This window comes from Chiloscyllium plagiosum, unplaced genomic scaffold (assembly GCF_037043375.1).
Source record: "Chiloscyllium plagiosum isolate Xiang-an unplaced genomic scaffold, Cpla_swu_hap1 HiC_scaffold_27, whole genome shotgun sequence".
Taxonomy (NCBI): Eukaryota; Metazoa; Chordata; class Chondrichthyes; order Orectolobiformes; family Hemiscylliidae; genus Chiloscyllium; species Chiloscyllium plagiosum.
The window spans coordinates 7352791-7375097 of NW_028270165.1; the positions used below are offsets into that span (position 1 = coordinate 7352791).

General features: G+C 46.7%; 1 non-coding gene across 1 annotated transcript; it reads right to left on the reverse strand.

Annotated features, from left to right (window-relative positions):
- Window positions 1–10875: 10875 nt before the first annotated feature.
- trnam-cau (transfer RNA methionine (anticodon CAU)) lies at window positions 10876–10947 on the reverse strand. Its single transcript has one exon. It is a non-coding gene; the product is annotated as a tRNA-Met (tRNA).
- Between the last annotated feature and the right edge of the window lie 11360 nt (window positions 10948–22307).

The following is a 22307-nucleotide window of genomic DNA, read 5'->3' on the forward strand; positions in this document are numbered from 1 at the left end:
AATTCTGTGTCTTATGATCCTGCTGTACAGTTACCTGACGAAGGAGCAACACTCCGAAAGCTAGTGCTTCCAAATAAACCTGTTGGACTATAACTGGATTTTTAACTATGTTTCCAGTGAAAACAGCCCACCCCTCCCACTGCTGCCAGTAAACTTTACAATCCTGATGAAACAATGAACCATCAGTCCTGAAAAATGTACAATTCTAATAATACGAGCTACACATTGACTGCTCCTTCTGATATAAGACATTGGAAACCTTGCGCCGGAGATTGAAAGAAATTAGCAGCTTTAAAAGAAAAACCTGTTGGATCTCATAGCCTTCAATGTCTGAGTCCTACGGTAAGTTCAGGTAACTTTTGTTGGGACCCAACTTTGTTGCAGCTTCAGATGCACAAAAGTAGCGTTTTTTTTTAAACACACACACACGCACACACAAACACTCCCCTGCATCCCACTTCCTTCACTATTGGTCAGCTGAGTTGTCCCTTTGTAATTCGATCCTTGGTGCAGCCTTAGCCTGGAGGAAGTATTGCTTCACTCAGCAATTGCAACCCATAGCCTGTCTGCAAGTAAGAATCCCCCCGCGCATTTGCAGATGGGCTGTCAAGAGTCAACCACACTGTTGTGGTCTAGAGTCACATATAGGCCAGACCAGGGAAAGGATGCAGCTGGGACGACTGAGTGAATCCTTTCCCACAAAGGCAGGTTCCTCCCCTAAAGCATGAGTGAATCAGATTGGGGTGTTTGTTCCCCGAAAATGGTTTCATAATGAGATTCTGAACTCCAGATTTCTGACTGAACTCCAAATCCGCCATCTGCTATGGTGAGATTCAAACCCGGGAGTCCCCAGACCTGGGTTATTAATGCAGTCGATAATGGCACTCGGCCGAAGCTCCTTCAATCCCCCTGCGATGGGAGGTGAACTCACTGATGTCTCTGCAGGTGGGAGGAGCGGGTGAAGCCCTTCCCGCACAGAGAGCAAGTGAACGGTCTCTTTGATCCTCCAAGCTGAGTAAATGGTGTGAAGTCCTGTCCTTTTCACAGTCACCGCACTGAATCTCCCTCATTCGGGTGTATCAGTATTCTTCCTGCCACACCAGTGTCCAAGCAGACAGAAGCAAACATTTCTTCTCGACTGGAATGGCTGCTGATATTCAAGTCCCAATGAATCAAGTGGCTCTGTCAGAAGCTGATGTATCTTTTGGTTTCAGATTTCTTTCCCCATGTCTTCCTGCAAATAAAATCACGAAATAAGTCACGGTCAGTACAGTCAAATGAAGATAACATCGGTGACAATTCCTTAGATTGCCAGATACCTGCTGATCATATATTATCCATGACACAGAAACCTAAAAACCCTCATTCAGCCAGATAGCATTAAGTATATAAAGAGGAAAACTTCATTTAGGTGACAATGACCTGGAACAAACTTCCCACAAAGGTGCTGGAAATGGAGCTGAATGAAGGATATGAAAATGAAATGTCAAGGCTGCTTCAGGAGAGAAAGCCAGTAAAGTTGCTGAAAGACGTCCTGCTGACCTGTTAAATAAAAATGAATACAAGAAATACAGGATGTAATTCCATTACTATATTAGAAGGTGAAAAATCATAGCCATGCAGCTTGTACAACAGCGAATATCAGATATACACCATATGAAGCAATCATAAAATCCCTGCAGTGCAGAAAGAGGCCATTTGGCCCATCGAGCCTACTCCGCCATTCTTTAAGATCATGGCTGATCTATCCATCATCTCAGCTCCTCTTAGCTGCATTATCCTGACTACCCTAAATTCACCTACCATCCAAAATCCCATCGTACTGTGTCTTGAATATGCCTGCTTCTGTTGCTTCCTTGGGCAAAGAATTCCATAGATTCACCACTCTCCAAGAAACGTAGTCCCTCCGCCTCTGCCTTAAACCTACCCCTAATCTTGTTACCTAGTCTAACCCACCAGCAGAAACGACGAGATAGGATGGATCTGGGTGGCATGCTGTTCGATGGGTCAATGTGGACTTGATGGGTTGAATGGCCTCCTTCCACACTGTAGGGCTTCTATGATTTACTGCAGTTGTGTTTGCCCAGAACCTCAACTCCCAGAACCTCCCAACTTCTGCAAATTGAAAGACAAGTCCCACCCTGCCCTCTCATATGTGTGTTATCAAACTGCTTCATCGCTTCCAGTGAATACAGCCCACACCTCCCACTGCTGCCGATAACCTTTACAATGCTGATGCAACAATGCAATACCTGCAGTACTGAAAACCGTAAGGCTTCTGATGATACCAGTTACTGATTCACCGCTCCTTCTGATGCACAGCATTGGAAGTACATCTTTGGGGGCTGAAAGAAATGAGCAGTTTAAAACAAAAACCCACCTAACCCTTCACTGGGCTTCCTGCTCAGGACACTTTACTTAAAACACTTCAAGGAGGAGAAAGTGAGGTCTGCAGATGCTGGAGATCAGAGCTGGAAATGTGTTGCTGGAAAAGCGCAGCAGGTCAGGCAGCATCCAGGGAACAGGAGAATCGACGTTTCGGGCATAAGCCCTTCTTCAGGAAAGATTTCCTGAAGAAGGGCTTATGCCTGAAACGTCGATTCTCCTGTTCCCTGGATGCTGCCTGACCTGCTGCGCTTTTCCAGCAACACATTTCCAGCTTAAAACACTTCAACCCCACATTGCAACAAGTTCCACATTCCATCAAAATCCTGGATGTCCTCACTTACTCAGTTGCTGTCTCTGAAATGAAAGATTTCATTGTAGCTTCTGCTCCCAGTAAGGACAAAATATCTTTGAAAGCTGCTCTGAAATTCCAGTCTTCACAACAATACTTCTGCTTTCCTTCAGTCCAAATTGTCTGTGCTGACCAGATATCCCAAATTAACATAGTCCCATTTGTCAGCACTTAGCCTGTATCCTCTCAATTCACCCTGTTACCAGATGCCATTTAAAATGCTGTAATTATACCAGCCTCCACCACTTCCTCTGGCAGCTCATTCCATGCTTGCATCACTCTCTGTGTGAGAAAGTTGTCCATAAGGTTCCTTTTAAATCTTTCCCCTCTCACCTCAAATCGATGCCCTCTAGTTTTGGACTCCCCTACTATGTGGAAATGTTTTCGGATATTCACCCTATCCATGCTCCATATGAACTTCTATAAAGTCACCCCTCAGCCTTCAATGCTCCAGGGAAAACAGCCCCGGCTTATTCAGCCTCTCCCTATAGCTCAAACCCTCCAACTCTGGCAATAGCCTTGTAAATCTTTGCCAAACCCTTTCAAAAGTTCACAACACTTTTCCTGTAGCAGGGTAACCAGAACTGAACACAGTATTCCAAAAGTGGCCTAATCAATGTCCAGTACAAGGGCAACATGACCTCCCAACATCTGTACTGAAATGCACTGACCTATAAAGGCAAGCATACCAAACACCTCCTTCACTATCTTGTCTACCTGCGACTCCACTTTCAAGAAACTATGAACCAGCATTCAAAGCTATCTTTATTCAACAACACTCCCCATTAACTTTGCAGATCCTGCCCTGATCTGCCTTTCTAAAATCAAAATTTCAAAATGGGGTTGAGAAACGTATCAGTTGTGATTGAATGGTGGAGTAGATCTAATGGGCTGAATGGCCTCATTTCTGCACCTATGTCATATGGTCTCTTGCTGTCCTGGACACAAAGTGTGAGAATTGGGAACAGGAATAGGTCATTTGGTCTTTCCAGTCGGCACCAGCATTGAACAGTTCATAACTGGATATCTATATACCGGCATCTAGGTGGACAGGGTGGGATTTTTTTCACTGCAGCATTGGAGGTTGAGAGATGACCTTAGAGAGGATTATAAAATCTTCAGGGGTATCGATGAGGTGAAAATCAGGTATTCTTTCCCTGGGATGGATGTTTCAAGGTTAGGGAGCAAACTTTGAAGATGAGAGGAGAAATATTTTAAAAAGACATGAGGGGCACCTTTTTATTTTAAGATAGAGAATGGTTCTCATGTGGTATTAATGTCCAGAGGAGGTGATGGATGCAGGTACAGTTACAGTGTTTAAAAGACATTTGGATAAGTACATAGAGTCATAGAGATGTACAGCATGGAAACAGATCCTTCGGTCCAACGCATCCATGCTGACCAGATATCCCAACCCAATCTAATCCCACCTGCCAGCACCCAGCCCATATCCCTCCAAACCCTTCCTATTCATATACCCATCCAAATGCCTCTTAAATGTTCCAATTGTAATAGGAAAGGTTCAAAGAGTCTGGGCCAAACACTGGCAGATGGGACTAGTTTAGTTTCAGAACACAGTCAGCATGGACTAGTTGGACTTAATGGTTTGTTTCTGTGCTGTATGACTGTAACTGTTCTATACTGGTCTTAAAACCATTTTCTTACCTCCCACAATACCCATCACTTCTTTGTTCTTCAAAGTCAAATGAACTCAGCCTTGAATACATTCAATGACTGACCTAACTGCAGGAAGACATCCCCACTTCTGAACTCAATTCCTCTTGCTAATATACCACTTGCCTTGCTGATTGCTTGCTGCGCCTGTCTGACAACTGGTGTAGAAGGACGCTGAGGCCCCTTTGTCCATCCACACATCATTCCTGATGAAGGGCTCGTGCCCAAAACATTGACTCTCCTCCTCCTCAGTTGCTGCCTAACCTGCTGTGCTTTTCCAGCGCCACACTTTTCAACTCTGACCTCCATCATCTCACTTTCACCACATCTCAACATATACCATTTAAACAATACGTCTCCTCTCTGCGCTTTTCTTTAACATCAAAGGCTATAGATTGTGTCACTGCATTTGCCATGTGTTTGTAATTTGAGACAGACCTGGATCAACTTTTCCAGAGTCTGTCCCCCCGCCGCCCCCCGATTCACTCTTTCCTTTCAGTTGCTGCAAGTTAACAATTGAACCCCAGAATGAAACAAAAAATGGAAAAAGTGGTGAGAAACAGACTGTTGTACTCACAAAAGTTAGACGGAGGAAGGAAGTTACAGTCTGGGGTGAAGTTCACAGAGAAAGGAGCAGCAGCACCTTCAGAGCTCACGGTCCAACCTCCACATTTCGACAATGGCCGGTTCTGGTTGGCAGGAGGACCAGTCTCCTTCCGGTCCTCCAAGGTTCTCCATTGGTCCATGGAAAGGAGCTGACGCGCAGTTTCTGCGGGCACCAAGGAATATGCGCAGTGCTTTGCTGACACTGGCGGTCATGCGCAGTGCTTGCTGACACCGCGGAGCATGCTCAGTGTGCAGGAATTTGTTACAAATTTTAAAGTTAAAAATCACAAAACACCAGGTTACAGTCCAATCTGCTTGTTTGGAAGCACTAGCTTTCAGAGCGCTGCTCCTCCATCAGGTGGTTGTGGAGTATAAGATCGTAAGACACAGAATTTATGATCTTATACTCCACAACCGCCTGATGAAGGAGCGGCGCTCCGAAAGTTAGTGCTTCCAAACAAACCTGTTGGACTGTAACCTGGTGTTGTGTGATTTTTAACTTCGTACACCCCAGTCCAACACGGGCACCTCCACATCATGACAAATTTTAAGTGTCCAAATGCGAATACGAGAGAAAAATACCAAAGCAAATTTTGTCGAAATCTTTTTCCCCTGTGCCTAGACATGGTATTACTTTTGCATTTTGACTGTCTGCTCAACGTTTCTGTCGTTTCCCCAGGGTAGAGGTATTGCAAAACTACAGGGTATAGGTTTAGGGTGAGGGGAAAAGATTTTAAAAGATTTAAAAGACTCGGAATATAACATTCACCCCTTACAGGGCGAAAGTGAGGACTGCAGATGCTGGAAATTAGGGTCGAGAGTGTGTGCTGGAAAAGCACAGCAGGTCAGGCAGCATCTGAGGAGCAGGAGAATCGACGTTTTGGGCAAAACCCTTCATCAGAAAATAGCCATGGGGAACTGCAGGGCTGTAGCGTAATCGAGTGTGTCTGGGTGGGATGCTGTTGGGAAGGTTGGTGTGAATGACCTGCAGGGATGATATGCCTTAGCCATGCGTATATTGAGAAATGGTTGCCCCAAATCTGCTGTGGGACGAGTGGGTTCCAGTTCGTGGGACACTGACACCAGTCCTGGGGAAGGTGGGATTTGTGCTGTCTTTCGCTTCCTATTCTGCCCCTTGTCCATTTTCTCCCCACCCACTGCCCCGCCCTTTCTCCCTTCTTCACACTGCAACCCGATTCTCTCCCCAACCCTCTGAACCCCAGTCATTCTCTACTCCCCAACCTCTGTCTCCTCTCCATTTCTCTCCCTTCTTCACCACCACCAGTGCCCCCGCCCGTCCTTTCTCGTGCGTCAGCCCTCTTTGATCTAGTGGCCGAGCAGAGGCTGATAGCCAAGTTTAGAACACATGATAATGGCCTCAGCCGAGACCCTGGGTTCACATCACACTACAGGAGACCCAGCTACACAATACACTCTCACACACACAAGCACACTCTCTAACATACTCACACGCTCGTGCAGACCCTCTCTGATAGACATGCTCTCTCTCAGACACACAGTAATACATCCCCACACTCAACCTTACGCATACACCATCTCACATACTTATACTCCATCACACACACACACACACATACACTGTACCCAGCATGCACACGCACACACACGCTCTCTCTCATGCATGCACTCACATATAGAAGTCTTTGGGGTGAATCTGCGTTTGCAGAATTATATATTTGGAAATAGAACCAGTCTCACTCAAGATTAGGATACAGATAGACCCTACCCTCACAGCTTTCATGCATTGTCTGACCTGAGGTGTCACCTCCTTTTATAGAACCTTAAGTTACCTGGAGAATGTGATTTTTAAAAAGTTCTGGGATTTACAGATTAATGAACCGAAATCTACAACCCGTTTTAAAACATGAAAGACTCAACAGCAATCTAGGTTTCTTCAATATATCATTTATGTTACATGACACTATAATCTTTTATTCTATATTCTGTGTCTTATGATCCTCCTCCACAGCAACTACAGGTCCAAGGAGATCTGTCCCAACTTTCCAATCTACCTTCAGAACTGACACTCCTCAGGCACGGCACCATTCACGTCAATCTGTTGATACCCTGAGCCCAACGAGCCACATGCAATGGACGCAGTCAGCTCCAGAAGCAGCTGAGACTTGCTCAGTACGAAATACATTGTACATTGCTCCCAGAACTTCAAGCCGCAACGAGTTTCAAGAACATCTGCTTCTCAGTCTGTCTCCTGCTCCCAGGACCCTGCTGTTTGTCCCGTCCCCAGGGACCGGGCTCTCTCCAGTAGCGGATAATTGAACCATTTTGTTTCTACTTGCAAGCTGTGCTGGTGGAAGGCAGAGCCCATTCGCTCTTCTGCTCTCTCTCACTATCACTTGGGGTAGGAGACGTCATTGACACGAATGCATCAAATGGCAACTTTGAACTTGTTCCAAAGGTCTGTTATCGGAGAAATGGCAAGGTGATGTGCTATTGGGACAGACAGAAATGGACACCGGAGACTCTTCCCTCAGGTAAATTGATATGAGTGCCTGCTTGTGCAGCCTGTTTGGTGTTCAGAATTTGTCTTGTCACAGCAATCCTGCAGAAAGTCTTTTGTTACACGGGCGTCTGTTTCTTTACCACAGGAAATGGACGAAGAAAAGCAAGTCATGTGTTTCAACTTCACCATCTGAGGGAAGAGGTTTCACACTTGAGATCAGAACACACCGACAGAACAGGACAAGACAACTCAGAGCTCCACAATGGTGCCAGCGCAACTGTGTAAATCTGACCCTAACCACTCTCTGCACGAAAACGTTCTTCATAATGTTATTTTTACTTCCTCTCCTCGAGACACTGCCTAATTGTTAGCGATCCTTTCAGGCGTGGTACCATTTTCACTATATTATTTTCTCTGTCTAAACCCCTCATGTCTTGTAAAACGTCAACTGGGCCAGATTTCAAACTTCTGTCTCCAAGGAGAGCTGTCCCAACTTTCCAATCTGCCTTCATTATTGACATTCCTCATACACGGCACAATTCACGACAACCTGTTCAGCGCTGAATCCAATCACCTGCTCTTCTGCTGTCTCCCTCTCTCTGAATCACTTGGGTAAGAGGTGTCAGTTTCACTAAAAAGGCCCTGACCATGCGGTTGCCTGACACTTTTATACATCACCCTGTTCCCTGGCCAACATCTCTGTTTCAGGCTTGGAGCAGTGTTCGAGCTCCAGATGAAAGAACAACACCTCATTTTCCACTTGCCGAATCGTTGAGGATCCTTTCAGGTGTGGGAGCATTTTCACAACATTATTTCCTGTTTCTGGGTCCCTCATGACTTGGAAAAGTTCGGTTCTCCGAGGAGAGCTGTCCCAATTTTCCAATCTACCTTGATTGCTGACATTCCTCAAACACTGCACCACTCACGTCAACCTGTTGAACACTATCTCGAACCATTTCACTTCCCTGTTTTCCGCCTCATTCGTACTCCAGACAGCCCAACCTCGTTTCACGAAGGCGTTTTTTGAGAAAATTAATCAGGCAGTTTTGCACAAGTCAAGTTAAAAAACGCGGACTCGCCCGCGATTTGAACCCGGGACCTCTCGCAATTCGGCATAGTAAAGGACCCTAAGCGAGAAACATACGCCTAGACCAACGAGCCAGAGAGCCGGCACGCTGCTAGTGCCCCACACCGCTTGCGCGACCTGAGACTTGCTCAGTATGAAATACATTTGAGATTGCTCTGAGAATTGCAAGCGGCAAAGAGTTTCCTGAACAACTGCTTCTCATTCAGTCTCCCTGCTGCTGTTTGTCCCGTCCCCAGGAACCGGGCTCTCTCCACTGGCAGATAATTCAACATTGGGCCAGTATATCACTGGGAAATATTTATGTCCAAGCTTTTTTCGGAAGCATATTAGAAGGCGAGGTGCAGAACAGAGCGCTGTTATACCGGAAAGCTGCTAAAGACGACATTGAGTGAATAGGAGAGAATGCTTTCTCAGCTGGGTTATGGTCCCAACACGCACCCGTTGTGCCAGGGGTTCCACCTCGGTTCCACTCTTCCTTCACTCGCAACACCCCACACCCACCTCCCGTGGTGCCAAGGCACTTTCCCCTGCAACCGCCGAATGTGTAACACCTACCCATTTACCTGCTCCCTCCTGAATATCCAAGGGCTCAAACATACCTGCCAGGTGAAGCAGCACTTTTGCCACAACCTAGTCCACTGCATTCGCTGCTCACAGTGTCGTTTCCCCAATGTAGCATGAAGCATAAACTGGGTGACTGCTTCGCAGAACATCCCGGTTCTGCCCGCGGAAAAAAGGCCCTGACCTTGCGGTTGCCTGCCACTTTAACACATCACCCTGTGCCCTGGCCAACATCTCTGTCTCAGGCTTGCAGCAGTGTTCTAGCTCCAGATGAAAGAACAACACCTCATGTTCCACTTGGTGACCGTACAGCCCTCCGGTCTTCAATATCGAGTTCCATCACTTTAGGGCCTGAACTCCCCCATGTCCTTGACCCCTACCACACAAACGACTCCTTGTTATCACCTCGTCTGCTATGACACACTACGTATTGTTAGCCGCCAACAGTCTCCATTTACAGTTATTCGCCCTCTCACGCGGATCGTTATTCACTCCTACGTCCTTCCTATTGTTCTCTCTCTGAGCTGGCGGCAAACATAGCAATGTACATCGGAGACTCTGAGCCAGCTGAAACTTGCTCAGTGTGAAGTACATTCCACATTGCTCCAAGAATTGCAAGCAGCAAAGCGTTTCCAGAACATCTGCTTGTCATTCTGTCCCCGGGGCAGAATGGCCACTTTGTCTCATCCCCAGGAACTGGACTATCTCCACTGGTGGATAATTAAACCATTTTATTTCTACTTGCACGTTGTTCTGGGGGGTGGGACGGGGTGTAGGGTGGGGGGCGGGTAGAGTCCATTCGCTCTTCTGCTCTCTCTCTCTCTCTCTCTCTGAAACCCTTGGGGTGAGAGGTGTCAGTTACATTAATGCGGGGAACATGAACAACTTTGATTGTGAACTTTCTCCAAGGGTCTGTTATCGGAGAGATAGAACGATGCTGTGCTGGCAGGACAGAAAGAAATGGACACCGAGGACTCTTCGCTCAGGTAAATTCACATTGTTGTGCAGCCTTCTTGGTGTTCAGAAATCGTCTTCACACAGTAATCTTACGGAAAGTCTATTGCAAAGTGGGCATCGCTTTCTTTGCTGCGACCGCGCAGCAGTTAACATCTGAGCCCCAAGTGTCCCAGATGAAGAGAATTCCGAGTGAAACCTTCACTCACTGAGAGTCATCCCCACGGCCCTGAGCTGAGGGACTGCAGGCAGTCCAACATGGAAGGGACGGTTAAAAATGAAGCAGTTTTGCTCCCTCAGCCTCTCTGTCCCAGAGACAGGCAGTGGGACGGCATAAACACGTAGCATCATTCTCGCGCAGACAGAAGCCGTTCAGCCCATCGCGTTCACGGCGACTGTCTGTCACTTCTCTCTCTCTGAGGTTATTCACAATCGGTGGTATCCGTCCTAATAGTAGGGGGCTATGTCTGAGTCGTGATGCGGTTTCTGACATGCTTGTCATTCTCGTCTGAACCAGGGTGGCGAATTACTGCAAGGAATGGACGAAACCACAAGGCATGTGTTTCAACTTTACCAGCTGATTGGCATCGCAGAGAACTGGGTTTGCGATTCAGTTCAGAGGAAACAGACGAATACCAGAATACCACTGAGACCTCTAAAATCAGGACACTTGATTTGACGAGTGCATCGATATGCGACATTTGGTAAGTGAATGCAACTTGCAGAAAAGAGCACCGATCTTAAGGTGATCTTACTCGAGGTGACGTATAACAATAGCAGAGGATGGTTTCGATCCATCGACCTCTGGGTTATGGGCCCAGCACGCTCCCGCTGCGCCACTCTGCTGCCGCACGCGGCGCACCTTCCACAGAACACTTCAGGTTTTGGTCTGGCACGCGGCAGGCACCTTCGAGCCTGATGTCAAAGACCTCCACTGCTGCCGTGTAATATGCTGTTTCGCGGACGTATGGAGGCTGTGTAAATATAAACTTATTTCTAAATTCCCACATTCTGTTGGTCGAACTGTGATTTCACACTGAATCACAACATGTGTCACAGCGCAGACGGAGGCCATGCGGCCCACCTTCGCTCTGCTGGTTCTACACTTAAGTAAACGTGTGTCTCGATTCGTTTCATTCTCTCGCCTTCTCAGCGTAAATCTGCACATCTGAACGTGACCACCGAATTCCCTTTTGTGCCCATTGAATCTTACTCTTTGTCAATGACAGACAGGGACTTACTGACCCTAACCACTCCCTGTACGAAAACGTTCTTCCTAATGTCACTTTTACTTCTTTTCCTCGTGACTTTAAAATTCTGCCGAATTTTTGAGGTAGAGGTAAACAGCCAAAGATAATCACCGTCACTGCTTCCCTTCTATCGACTCAACTTTGTGAAACAGTATCTTTCACTGGCAAATAAAACACCGTTGTCCTCAGGTGCCTGCTTCATTTTGACCACGACTTCACGCCCCTCACTGTTCGAGTCTCATTTCCAAACACTTGGCTCATCGCCTCAAAAGCAGCTCTGCGGGTATCTCTTGTTCCACCCTGACAGGCAGTGGGTGGCAGATTCCCGTCCAGTCCCAATGTGATTGAAATATTTCAACCCCTCCACTAGTTTGCATCTTTAAAAAAGCCGTGGAACAATCTCCCTTTCCTTTTGACGGTAGTTCTCAACTGTAGTCGGCAGGGTTCACACCTGCGTGGGGAAACCGCAATGGATTTCATGTCTATCGCATTCACCTCTCGGCCCACCAATACAGAACCACACTGACAGCTTCATTTCCCAGGTCTCTCTGCCTGTGGAGCTGAGAAAGAGTGAATCATTGCAGAGTTTGTTTGAATCCAATCATTTCACAGGTTTCGAAAGGGTTAAATATCTGCACATGGCGAGTCTGAAAGATGAAATGGACGTTCACTTAAAAAGAAATACAGAAATTGCAGGAGCAACTTAGCAGGTCAGGCAGCATCTGTAGAAAGAGAATCAGAGACAATATTTCAGAACTTTTTTTTTCCTCATCCAGGTGCAGCCAAACCCACTGAGTTGCTCCAGTAGTTTCGCTTTCTGTCTCGGACTGTTAGCATCCGCAGTCATTTACTTTAGAAATTCAATCAATTCAGAAACCCCTTTGTGCTTCCTCAGTGGAAAAGATTTCCGTTTGGGAAACATTTTCCTGACACCATTAAAAACGCGCAACTTTGCAGCCAAGAAAGCAGCAGGAGCGTGAACAAAAAACACGCCGACCCTGCGTAGTCTCGAATCATGAACCATCCGTTTACGAGCCGAACGCGCTGACCAATTGCGCAACAGAGACAGGCCCGAGCATCACGAGCACAGTCTCGTTGAGGAAGCTACTATTCAATTCATAATTCAACCTGCCCCGCCCCAATTACCATTGTCCTCTATCAGTTCAAACACAGCGAATACTGCAGAAAGCCAACGGGTCGAGCTGCATCTGTGGAAAGGTAAACAGAGCCGACGTTTTGAGTGTGTTACGGTTTTTGTTCAGAACTCAGTGTTTTGCCTCTTCCCGAAGTTGGTCCAGGTCTGTGTCTCAATTGGCAAACACATGGCAAGTGCAGTGCCGCAATGTGAAGTTATCGCCTTGGCTGTTTAAAAAAAAAAGCAGTGCATTGTTTAAATGGTGATATATTGGAATGTGGAGAAAGTGAGGACTAGAGGTGAAAGTCGAAAAATGTGGCACTGGAAAAGCAGAACAGGTCAGGTAGCATCTGAGGAGCAGGACAGTGAACGTTTCGGACACAAGCCCTTCATCAGGAATGATGTATGGATGTACAAAGGGGTCTCAGAGTCCCTCCACACCAGTCAATGCCAGTTGTCGGGCAGATGCAGCAGGCAATGAGCGAGGCAAGTGGTATATTACGAAGAGGAATTCAGTTCAGAAGTGGGGTCATTGAACATATTCAAGGCTAAATTCATCTGAGTTTTGAACAACAAAGAAGTGGATGGTTATGGAGGTAAGAAAATGGTTTTAAGACCAGTACAGGTCAGTCACAGAGTCAGACAGCACTGAACAGACCCTTCATCCAACTCGTCCATGCTGAGTATGTTCTCAAACTAAACTCGTCCCACCTACCAGTGTTTGGCCCATAAACCTTCGAACCTTTCATATTCATGTACTTATCCAAATGTCTTTTAAACGTTGTAACTGTACGTGTATAAAATCATGAGGGGTATGGATAGGATAAATAGACAAAGTCTTTTCCCAGGAGTGGGGAGTCCAGAACGAGAGGGCATGGGTTTAGCATTAGAGGGGAAAGATACAAAAGAGATCTAAGGGGCAACGTTTTCACGCAGAGGATTGTACGTTTATTGAATGAACTGCCAGAGGAAGTGGTGAAGTCTAGTACGATTGCAACATTTAAAAGGCATTTGGTTAGGTATATGAATAGGAAGGGTTTGGAGGGATATGGGGCCGTGTGCTGTCAGGTGGGACGAGATTGGGTTGGGATAGTTGGTCAGCATGGACAAGTTGGACCAAACAGTCTGTTTCTGTGCTGTACATCTCTGTGACTCTATGACTTCTTCTGGACATTCATTCTGCACTCAGACCACTCTCTTAAAAACGATCCTTGTTCTGTCTTTATAAAATCTTTCTCTACTCACCTCAAAATATTTGCTCCCTGATCCTGAAACCCCCAGCTGAGGGAAAGGACACCTGCTGTTCACCTCATCCGTATCCCTCATGATTTTATAATCCTCTATATGCAGTGTGTAGTGGCTCATTGAAATAATGTCCTGATGCAGCTTCGTTTGTGGGTGTTGGGATGATTGCTTCTATAGTTAAGCACTTGGTTTGCGTGTGTTGTTTTTCTGTAGACGCTAGTGTGAAGTTCCCTATTGACTGTTCGCTCTACTGTGACATCTAAGAATGGCACTTTGTTGTTGTTCTCCTCCTCTTCAAACCAGGAGCCCCCCTCAGGCCATAGTCTCACTACTTGGAACACCAATACACAGACTAGTCAAAGGCCTCCACTGAAGACTAAAACACCAAGTCGAAGATTCACGCCACTCCATTTATTCCATCCAAGAATTCCTGAACACCAAAGATACGAAGTTAGAAGAGGATGGAATAATGATGTCCTTTGACATAACAGCCCTGTTCACATCCATTAACATCAACGTGGCCAAGGAAAACTGGACACACTACTCGAAGAACCAAAGACACAAATACAGCACCAACTTCATCAGCAAAGATAGCACTATCCACCTCGTGGAACTGTGCCTTAACCACCCACTTCATATTCTGTAACAAGCCTCAAACAAAGCAACGAAACACCCATGAAACCACCAGTATCAGGATTCCTAGCAGAAGCAATAATGCAGAGTCTCAAACCAACAGCCCTTCCAACGATCCAAACCAAACTTTGTGTCCGCCACAGTGATGACACTTTTGTCATCAAAAAATGAAGTAAATTAGAGGAAACCTACAACACCATCAACAATATCCTTACTGGCATAAAATTCACAAAAGAGGAGAACAACAACAAAGTGCCATTTCTAGATGTCACAGTAGAGCGAACAGTCAATGGTAAATTCAAAACAGCGTCTACAGGAAAACAACGCACACGAACCAAGTACTTAGCTACAGAAGCAATGATCCCTACACATACAAACAAGCCTGAATCAGGATACTATTTCAACGAGGCACGACACACTGCAGGAGCCAGGAACGACGAAGACCAAGAAGGAACTGTACAGCGCTTTTAAGGAGAATGGGTAGGCAAAAGATTCACAGAGAAATACTTCCCTGATCGGGAATCGAACCCGGGCCGCAGCGGTGAAAGCGCCGAATCCTAACCACTAGACCACCAGGAAGACAGAAGCGCTCCCTCACAGTCCTATTGTATATTGCTTTCCTGCCCGGAAATCGAACCTGGGCCACGATCGTTAGAAGGCTTCCACCAATGTCATTGCTTGTATCCATTGCTCCCGATGCGGTCTCCTCGACATTGGGGAGACTGGAGACTCCTCGCAGAGTCGAGTCACAGCGCTTGAGGGAACATCTCCAGGACACCCGCAGCAATCAACCCCATCACCCTCTGGCCCAACATTTCAACTCCCCCTCCCACGCTGCCGAGAACATGCAGGTCCTGGGCCTCCTCCATCGCCGCTCACTCCCCACCCGATGCCTGAAGGAAGAACGCCCCATCTTTCACCTCGGATAAATTCAACCCCAGGACATCAATGTGGACTTCACCAGTTTCCTCATTTCCCCTCCCCCCACCTTACCTCAGTTCCAACCTTCCAGCTCAGCGCTGTCCTCATGACCTGTCCTCCCTGCCAATCTCCCTTCTCAATTGTCCGCTCCACCCTCCTCTCTGACCTGTCACCTCCATCCCCACCCCCATTCACCTATTGTACTCTTTGCGACCTTCGGCCCAGCCCCCCCCCCCCCCCCCCCCAATTTATCTCGTCATCCCTGGAAGCGTCCTGCCTCTATTCCTGATGAAGGGCTTTTGTCCAAAACGTCGGTTTTCCTGCTCCTCGGAAGCTGTCTGACCTGCTGTGCTTTTCCAGCACCACTCTGATCAAAACTTTGGTTTCCAGCATTTGCAGTCCTCACTTTTGCTTCCCAATAAACCCAGTGTGACGATTTCACATCAACAAACTGACACTAGCAGACACAACGTCTGCAGAAACCCTAGCCACATTACTTTACATTAAAGACATCTGTGAAATGATTTCCAGATAACTCAACCCTCTCAGCATTAAACAACGGCTAGTGAACCTTAAATACCCTATACAAACAACCCGCGAACGAATGTTATTTACAAAATACCATACAAGGAAATATATACATGAACTCTGCCGCACAGTTCTCTGTGGCAAGAAATGCTGGGATGAGATAAGGAAGATTTTTTTCAGCCAAAACGAATCGGCACTAACTGGACAGCCATTTAAAATCAACGCTGTCAGGCCAGGATGGAAGACCGGAAGGGATAATCAGTTTTCTTATTTCCTGAAGATTTACAAAGCTGAGACTGGGTTTTGGTGTTTGTTCCCTTTCCACTCCCAGAAGCCGCAGTGGTTGGGGCGGTGAGTTGGGGAAAGTGAAATGTGCCCGTGAGCAGCGTGTGGGGCTCTTTCAGCTTCCCCTCCTCTGACAGCGCTGTGACGTGACTCTGATGTTCTCAGGGACACTTACTGACGCGAGACTGTGAAAAGAGTCTCGTTCCTGCAGATCAGGAATACAAACCGTATACCGGCTTCCGGACAATGAGAAAGATTAATTGGGGTGTGTGAAGAAGCTGTGAGCTGCATTTAAAACATGGAGGTGGAGTCAGATGCGTCATCCATTGCGCCCCTGGCACTGTGCGGACCTGACGCCGCCATGCTGCAGAGTTCTGACGTTATACGGACATGCGCAGCAATGGGAACATTCACAAGGTGAACAGCCAAAGATCATCACCGTCACTGCTTCCCTTCCATTGTACCAAATTTGTGAAGCAGTATCTTTCACTGGCAAATAAAACACCTTTGTCCTCAGGTGCCTGCCTCATTTCGACCACGACTTCACGCCCCTCACTGTTCTCGTCTCATTTCCAAACACTGCCTCAAAAGCAGCTCTGCGGGTATCTGCTTGTTCCACCCTGACAGGCAGTGGGCTGCAGATTCCCGACCAGTCCCAATGTGATTGAAATATTTCAACCCCTCCACTGGTTTGCATCTTTAAAAAAAACGTGGAGCAATCTCCCTTTCTTTGTAGTCGGCAGGGTTCACACCTGCATGGGGAACTCGCAATGGATTTCATGTCTATCGCATTCATCTCTCGGCCCACCAATACAGAAGCACACTGACAGCTTCATTTCCCAGGTCTCTCTGCCTGTGGAGCTGAGAAAGAGTGAATCATTGCAGAGTTTGTTTGAATCCAATCACTTCACAGGTTTCGAAAGGGTTAAATATCTGCAAATGGCGGGTCTGGGTGTTTCATCCCGAAAGATGAAATGGACGTTCAGTTAAAAACAAAACCAGAAATTGCAGGAGCAACTCAGCAGGTCAGGCAGCATCTGTAGAAAGAGAATCAGAGACAACATTTCAGAACTTTTTTTTCCTCATCCAGGTACTGAGTTGCTCCAGCAGTTTCGCTTTCTGTCTCGGACTGTAAGCATCCGCATTCCTTTACGTTAGAAATTCAATCAATTCAGAAACCCCTTTGTGCTTCCTCAGTGGAAAAGATTTCCGTTTGGGAAACATTTTCCTGACACCATTAAAAACGCGCATCTTTGCAGCCAAGAAAGCGGTTGGAGCGTGAACAACAAACGCGCCGCCTCGGGGTGGTCTCGAACCAACAACCTCCCGGTTAGACAGCCGAACGCGCTGACCAGTTGCGCCACAGAGACAAGCCCGGCCCTTCCTGCACAGTCTCCTTGAGGAAGTTACTATTCAATTCATAATTCAACCTGCCCCGCACAGAAGTGCCATTGTCAAAGCACTGATAACATGGTAGTCTGGTGTCAGCTCGATTTCAGGTCCTGATTTCTCTGTCCTCTGGTCCCCCTGTTCCCACAGAGTAAAATGTTGTCTGTTCTCAGCTCTACTCGATTTCTGCTGAATCTTTGACCCCCTTTTACACCTTCTGGAGCAATAAAATATTCTGAGCCTCCAGGAAATGACACCTTATGTTGTCCCCCTTCTGATTTTAAAAATCTCTATAAAGTTATCTGTCAACTTGCTAGGCTTCGTTGGAAAAATGTCCCAGCTTCTTCTTAACTCAAACCCTCCATTCCCAGCAGCACGCTGGTAAAGTAGGGAATAGGGATTTGTATCAAATCACATAAATGTACTGTCTGAAACAATCTGGCTGTGTTCTTGCCTGAGATATTGAGAGTCCCTGGTGTAAGTAATTACGAATGCAATTATTTTGGTCACAGAATTGAACAATCATTTTGCAACAAAGGGGTCTACTCTGATAAGGAGGTAGTGGTCATTTCTAGGGTAACTGAACAGTTTGTAGATCAGGGAGATGAAGTTCCAGACACTTGGGAAAGGCAAGAAATGACTGTGATAAATAAGACAAAGAACTGTGGATGCTGGAATACTGAAACAAAAACTGACAACACTGGAAAAACCCAGCAGGACTGGAATCATATGTGGAGAAAAAGCAGAGTTAAGGTTTCCAATCCAACAACTCCTCTTCAGGATTCTGAAATAATTTGTGAGAACCTCTTAAGACTACTGCTCCGCTTTAAGACCATAATACACAGGAGCAGGATGAGGCCATTTGGCCCATCGAGTCTACTCCACCAGTCGATCATGGCTGATATATTTCTCCATCCCATTCTGCTGCCCTCTCCTCATAACCCTTGACCCCTTACTAATCAAGAACCTATCTCTGTCTTAAATGCCCTCAATGACTTGGCATCCTCAACCCTTCTCCTAGTGGAAACATCATCTCCACATCCACACTATCCGGTCATAGAGTAGCACAGCGCTGCCTGACCCACTGTGATCTTCAGCATTTGTTGTTTTCAGGAAGGATTCCAGCACCTACAACAACGCGCTTCTAAATTTTGTACCCAGTTGGTTAGCTCTCCCTGGATCCTGTGAGATTTAACCTGGCTCAACAATCCACTGTGCGGTACAATTAACAAAGTTCCCAGGCCCCACCTCCTTTTGCACACGTAAGTCGCACGATGGATCAGTGGTGAGCACTGCTGCCTTCCCGCACCACGGACCCGTGTTCGATTCCAAACTTGGGGCGACTATCTGTGTGGAGTTTGCACATTCTCCCTGCCGTGTCTGCGTGGGTTTTCTCCGGCTGCTCTGGTTTCCTCCCAAAGTCTAACGATGTGCGGTTTCGGGAGAAGTGACCATACTAAATGGGCCCAGAGTGTGCAGTCAGTGTAGTATAATGGGATAGGGGAAATTGTATGCGTGGGTTCCACTTTGGATGGTCTGTGTGGACTTGTTTGGCTGAATGGCGTGTTTCCACATTGTAGGAATTCTACGTGGCATTCCCCCAACTCCAGAGTCTCAGCACTCTTGGCTTTTCCCATGGACAGTGTTGGGGAGGGAAACAATGTTTTACACGGGAGGGAGGTTCAGCGAGTGTGAAGCTAAAAGTACACGCAGTGCATTACTTGAGCTGTTTTCCCCGGTATACCAGAGGCTGAGGGGTGACCTAACAGACGTTTATAGAGTCATGCGAGGCATGGATAGGTTAAATAGACAAGGTCATTTCCCAGGGATGGGAGAAGTCCAGAACAGGAGGGTAGTATGTTTGGCGTGAGAGAGGCAAGTGTAAGGCATGATCTGCCGGAGGAAGTAGTGGATGTAGGTCCAATTATAACATTTAAAAGGCGTCTGGATGGATATATGAATAGGAAGAGTTCAGAGGGATATGGGTCAAGTGCTGGTAAATGAGACGAGATTAATTTAGGCTATCTGGTCGGCACGGATGAGTTGGACTGAAGGACCTGTTTTTGTGCTGTGTATCTCAATGACTCTGGCTTGCCCATAATGTTTGCCATGCCTGTATGTTCAGTTTCTGTCTGGTGTCGGTGGCAATGCCTTGATATCTCATTTCCTCCACCTCCCCAGATGTTAACCATTCCGTGTCTGGATGTTTCTCAAGAAGCTGCATTGAAGGTTCATCCTGAATTGGTACTTTTTTTGCTTCCCAAAATCAGACTTACTCACTCCTACATATCGTGAAAGATACTAACTTTCAGGTGGAGTAATCCAAAATTCAGAGGTGCCTGTCTTGATGTTTTCACTTTTCGGTCTCTGTAAGATCCTGAATCAGTACCATCGGGAGAATTAGTTTGAGCGGAGTGAGAATAGAGGGGTGAGAGGGGGTGGGATGGTGCTTTCAATTTTGTGGAAAAAGAAAAGAATGTTCTGCGTAAAGTAGAATTGCTTGTTTGGAATTTCTAACCTGGACTGACAGTGATGATTTTTGTAATCTCTTTTTACAGATTATTTGAAGATCTGAAGACGGAAGTTTCAATATCAATATCTGAAGGGCTTTGCCTGAAACATTGACTCGACTGCTCCTCGGATGCTGCCTGATCTGTTGTGATTTTCCAGCATTGCACTTTGACTCTGACTCTCCAGCATTTGCTGTCCTCAATTTCACGTCAATGTCTGACAGTCACTGAATCCATCGGGACTATAACAATTTTCGACCATGATTCTGTGAGAAGGAACCAAGCGTTTTAGTTCCTGTTTCAGTACGTTTTCAGCATCAGTGAGACTGGAAGAGAGACCCTACTATTGCAGCACTTTGATTGTGGAGCCAGTAAATGTTATACAGACTGGGAAGAGGAATTCACGGCAGAGAGGTACTGTACACGCGTTTGTGTGCAGGTGAAGCTTCGGTCATGGAGAAACCTAAGGAATCCCGTCCCGTGGAGAAACCGTGGAAGTGTGGCGACTGTGGGAAAGGCTTCCGTTTCCCATCTGACCTGGAGACTCATGGGCGCAGTCACACCGGGGAGAGACTGTTCTCCTGCTCTGAGTGCGGAAAGGGCTTCAGCAATTCCACCCGCCTGCTGAGCCATCAGCGGGTCCACATTAGGGAGAGACCCTTCAGCTGCCCTGAGTGCGGGAAGACCTTCAGCATTTCCTCTGTCCTGCAGAGGTACCAGCGGGTCACACAAGCGAGAGGCCATTCTCCTGCCCCGAATGCGGGAAGGCCTTCAGCTATTCCTCCGTCCTGCTGACCCACTGCCGGGTCCACATATTGGAGAAGCCCTTCAGCTGCTCCAAGTGCGGGAAGGCCTTCAACGATACCTCTGCCCTGCTGAGGCACCAGCGGGTCCACACCAGGGAGAGCCCGTTCTCCTGCCTCAAGAGGGAAGGGCTTTAACCAGGCATCCCACCTTCGGATCCATACGGGAGAGAGGCCCTTCCCCTGCCCAGAGTGCGGGCAGGCCTTCAGCAATTCCTCCCACCTGCTGAGGCACAGGCGGGACCATACCGGGGAGAGACAGTTCACCTGCCCCGAGTGCAGGCGGAGGTTCTCATCATTCTGCACCTTGCAGAAGCACCAGTGGGCACACCAGTGCTCCCAACAATCTGATTCTGCTGGTGAAACTGCTGTGGGTCACTGCGAGGACTGAACTCCTGCCCATTCTGACAGTGCTTATAGCGGGAGAGTCGGTCGGATTTTTTTGTTTTATGCCGTCGTGCTCCCCCACCCCCGCAACTTTGCTTCCAGTGGGCACTGATGCTCGTTGAGACCAGGAGCTGTTCTCTCTAGTGTTTTCTGCCCAGTTAAAAAATTATTGGTTCTGTCTGGGAACGAGCCCCAGTCTGTAAGAAATAGCTGAATACTTCAGGGTATCCATTCACATTCAGCAGTGACTTTGAAATTAAATTTACGGTTATGTGCCTGTGAACAACTCATCATCGAAGAATTGCCCAACGGCTTGGCAATCCATTGTTGGGAATTGATTGCTTCAATTGATAATTTTAAAAATTCTCTTCCTTAACTTACCCCTTAATTTTGTGTCTATGGGATGGTGGAGGACTTGATCATAAGGCTTAAATCATCGCTATTAACTGGATTATCTTGTTTAACTTTGCCCTAGTAGATTTGCGGTATTCATAATTGTTTGTTCTTGTTTAAATTATAATTCTGGTGTGCAAGATCTGTTCATCAAGTGTGGCCCTCTTGATGAAACTGCTGTGGGTCACTCCCAGGACTGAGCCCCTGTGCATTCTGACAGTGTGTGTGCAGTGGGAGAGTCAGTGGGCTTTTTTGTTTTATGCCCTTGCCCCGCCCTGTCCCGCCGCCAACTTTGCTTCCATTGGGCGTTGCTGCTTGTTGAGCCCAGGAGCTGTTCTCTCGAGATTCTATTGTCCATTTAAAGAATTGTTGGCACTTTCTGGGAATGAGTCCCAGCCTGTAAGAAATAGCTGAATACTTTGGGGTGTCTATTCACATTCAGCAGTGACTTTTAAATTGGATTTACAGTTACGTGTCTGTGAAACACTCATAGTCCAAGTATTGCACAAAGGCTTGGCAATACATTGTTGGAAACTGTTTGTTTGAATTGGTAAGTTTTTAAAAAAATTTCTTTGTTAATTTGCCGCTGAAATTTCTATTTCTGAGATGATGGGGGACTTGATCAAAGGGTTTAATTCATTGCTATTAATTAGATTATCTACTTAACTTTGGCCTAGAAAAGTTGCCGTATTTATAATTGTTGGATTTTGTTTAAATTATAATGTTG